Below are 4,116 nucleotides of genomic sequence, written 5' to 3'. Positions count from 1 at the left end.
CATTTTGACAGCATTAATGTTATACATATAAAATATTTGCCTATAAGTTTCTGGGGTACTTACCTGGGTTCTAGTTAATGGAGTATTTTGCACTGAAAAATCACTACATAAAATACTATTAAGGACTTCCCTAACCACTAGACGTCCATACCCACACTTGTTTTCATTTCCTGTCACCATACAGAAATGTCTGTGAATTAAAATTAAAGAAGTAATAGAATAAAATTAAATGCATTAAAATTAGAAGAATAAAAAAAAATATACTTCTGCTGAGCAAAAGATCTTCCATGATGTCCTAGATCTAAGTATTAAGGATCCATTTTTTTATCTTCTTTAGAAAGTGTTCTACATTCTATGTTCTGTTGAGACATACAAGGCACTTTTTCCCCCTTCTCTCTATATTTTGTTCCTTTTCTATCTCTGTATGAAAATACCTGGTGCTCAATAAGTTGCAAGTCTTGTGGAGTCCTTAAAGATGACATCCTGGTTAAAATCCTTCTGCAAATACAAGTAAATGCTTAGTTTGTGGCACTGTATCTTGGCATAAAGATCTTCTGAACTGCCAAGATGAGGCAGCTCTGGCCACCTGCCTCAGTTTAGAGTGAGACACAGGCCAGGGACAGACCCACCTATGTGATTATAACAGCATGATGTGATACAGGGTCTATCAATCCAGCTGGCACCAGTGGAAGCTAAAGAAAAACACTTGATTTTTTCCCTTCCACACTAATTATTTAATGTCCTCAAGCTGGGATTTAATGTCATCTATTTTCAGAGTCACAAGGGAGGTCCAGATTAGGCTTGGAGAGTGTTTTCAGATGGCAGTTTGGTACCATGGGATCACAGGATAATTCAAGCAGGAAGGGGCCTCAGGGACTCCAGTCAATAATCCTGCTTGAACCAGGGAGCTCTACTAGGTCAGAACAAGTCACTCTGGTCTATGTCTTCAGCCTTGAAGTACCTAAATGCCAGCTGATTTTTTTTTTCTTAATTTCCTTTTTCTTTTTGTTTTGGGGTTTGCTTTTTTTTCTCCTCCTTTTTTCTTTTTCTTTTTTTTTTTTTTATTTCTTTTAACGTCCAAATTCCTTTATTTGATTAAGCAACTGTAATATGCAGGGTTTTCTGCTCTAAACAGCATAGTGAGATATATCTTTATGTCCTCATTCTGAGCTTGTTAGATGCAAGGTGTGAACGATCTTACCACTACACAATTCCATTAGCTCTGGGATGAGTTTCACTATGTACTTTTAACCTCTGTCTGCCCACAACATCCAGTGTTGCTGTTCCCTAAATAATGTTGCATAAAAGCTCCTTGCATACAAAGTGCTTTCATGTATAATATAACTAGGAAAGCACATGGGGGCAATTCAGAGAAGAGCATCAATGCTTTTGTCTCTCTCCTGAGCCTTCAGGAAATTATTCAGAGTGCTTGGAGTTCATGCTATCTTATGCTGTTGTACATCTCCTGCTTGGAGAATTCAGTGAAATCCTGGGTATCTCCACTACATCAGACAATCCCTACATTTCCTAGTGTTATTATTAGAAACAAAATGTCTGTAACAAATGCCTTTATTTTTAGCTGGGTTTGTGTTTATGTTGTTTTCTTTTTTTCCCACTGCATTGAATTTATCTAAGACAGCTGTACCTTTAAATATGTAATTACTTTGCTTTGCCTACTGCTGCAGAGCTTTCCTTGGGGGAAAGGTATCAGAAGAACAGTTATCCTCACCTTGGATGAAGTGGAAAATTTAGTTGTAAGTGGCATTTACTGCTCTCTTCACTAGCAATAATCCAGCCATTGAAATGTTACTCAGGTTGCTTCTTTTGACCCTTTTTAACAAGATCACAGCTTTCAGCATTTCAAGTACCCTTATCAACCAGACTCAGCAGTGACTTCAGGAAAGGCGTTACCTGATGTGGGAAGCTCTAAGGTGTCAGAGTCAATCAGCCCCAGTACAAAGCAAATCTTATCAGAAATCCTTTGCTCTTTACTTTGTATGATTGTTCCCTTCCTTATTGATGCAGGGGATGGAAGGTTGGTTGAAGAAAGAACTCTGTGACTAGTGTACAGGCTTTTTCCCTACACAAGTGTCTTTTATGAAACATCAGCTTATTAAAGCGGTTACTACAGTGGGTGTATTGGAGGTGATGTGAGTGAAAAAACCTTCAGAAATGAGGTCTAAAAAACACTAGGCAACCTTTAAGGTGGTCAGAGTAAAAATCAGCAGGTCAACATCAGCATGGATTTCTGCTGTGGTACCAAAGGCACAGAAAATGTCCTCATATTCTCAGTAGCAGTACATCACTGTTAAGGGGAAAGAGAAGTTGATAGTTTGATGTACAGCAGCAGATGATGGTACTCTATGATGGAAGATAACCTTTGTCAACATCAGGCATTAAGGGCTGGAGAAGATGCAGGTTCTGAGCACAGTTAGTTCTTCGGGATAATCAGGCAACACTTTCAAATTTCAAAGTCACGTGGATCTTTTGGACTTCCAAAACTAATGAGAAACAGTACTTATGGAAATATAGCTTGAATTGCCCATTCTCTGAAGATATCAAAAGAAGACATAAAGAAGATGTTTATCTTGAGGGTGATGAGGTCCTGGAACAACTTGTGCAAGGAAGTTGTGAATGCTCCATCCCTGGTAGTGTTCAAGGCCAGGTTGGACAGAGCCTTGGGTGACATGGTCTAGTGTAAGGTGTCCCTGCCCATTACAGGGGGGTTGGGACTAGATGACCTTAAGGTCCTTTCCAACCCAAACCATTCTATGAATCTATGATTCTGTGAACCACTCACTCTTTTTTGGTATGTTGGGAAAAGAAAAGAAGTGGTTGGGTTCCTCTGTCTTCAGTTTTTCTAGGTGTCACCACTGTTTTTGCTTTCTGTGCTGAATAACTTGCAACTTTTACATGGATTAAGTAATTTTAGACTCCATTGCAAAGTATCTTTGGATCCATTGCCAAAAAAAATGTTGGAGAAAACAAAATATCCTTATCATACTAATGTGAAAATTATTGGTCATTAAATTGTTAGATACTGAGAAATATACATTAATATTTTTTATTTTTTATATTATTATTATGATTCAAGGTTTTTTAAAATATTAAAATAACAATAATAAGAAAATTCAAATCTAACTGAAATATTCTTTGATCACGTCCATAGTCCACTTGTATGGTTTTTATGAGTAATGGAAATGCGTATGAGTAAGTTTTGTAGCATGAAAAAGTAGCTAGTGAATTCTACTAATAAATGTAATAATTTTGTGAAGATCTGGTGTATTCTTCATCCTTAGAAGCTGCGTGATGCACTGGGAATGCCATTCTACATAAATGGCAAGGGATAATCAATGGAATTGATGCAGAAATCATGGAGTAAAATTGAAAGGCCTGGGGATATCAGACTTAAGGCCTGTCCAAGCCTATAACTACTGTTGTGAAGATCTGCTAAAAAGCACTGCTGCAAATGTCATATTCAGCTACCCTTGAATCCTGGGACTGATTCTATGTTCTTGGTTTGCAGAAAATGATCTGGGCGTCCTGATGACATGAGCCAACAAAATGCCCTTGTAACAAAGAATTGTCTTCTGTAAGGTGAACTTGATACTGCAAACCTGTGTGCTAGAATTGTGTATTACTTTCTACACTCCTGAATCTATCTATAGGGTCTGTTAGTGCTCAATACAGCAACATTCAAAGGATTTGTTTATGCCCTCATTAAAGATCAATATATTTTCAATATGCCTAGAATAGCTTAATGAGTGTCCTGAAAACCTCATGCAAGATGAAAAATTGATTGGATGTGATTCTTGTTGGAGACTACCTATGAATTCATTGATTTTTGTTAGATGTCAACTTTGCAAAATGCTTCTTAGAAGTTTTCAACTCTGAAACATCTGCAGTGAAATTAAAAGCTCGCCTATGTCAATAAATAGCTTTGATATCCTTCTAGAGCTTAAAACCTTCAGCAAGCATACATATTTTGTAAAAGATATAACACAGTATCCATTGCTCCTCTTGTTCAAAGCATTCATTTCCTATTGGATGTTAGATGAGGTCATGGCACCACTCAAAAAAGAAACCGAGAAAAGGAGGAGGACACTTCAGATTTTA

At 37.4% G+C, this 4,116-nt stretch overlaps 1 long non-coding RNA gene across 1 annotated transcript; it reads left to right on the top strand.

Moving 5' to 3' along the window:
- Positions 1-578: 578 nt before the first annotated feature.
- Positions 579-3,905, top strand: LOC134168030 (uncharacterized). The gene is made up of 3 exons (XR_009966368.1): positions 579-917; positions 1,686-1,754; positions 3,527-3,905. It is a non-coding gene; the product is annotated as an uncharacterized LOC134168030 (long non-coding RNA).
- The last annotated feature ends 211 nt before the right edge of the window (positions 3,906-4,116 follow it).

Source organism: Pezoporus occidentalis, unplaced genomic scaffold, assembly GCF_034315485.1.
Source record: "Pezoporus occidentalis ecotype Australia unplaced genomic scaffold, CSIRO_AGI_Poc_V1 ctg3, whole genome shotgun sequence".
Lineage (NCBI taxonomy): Eukaryota > Metazoa > Chordata > Aves > Psittaciformes > Psittacidae > Pezoporus > Pezoporus occidentalis.
Note: the sequence above shows the minus strand (reverse complement) of the source record. Positions and strands in the feature narration are given on the sequence as shown.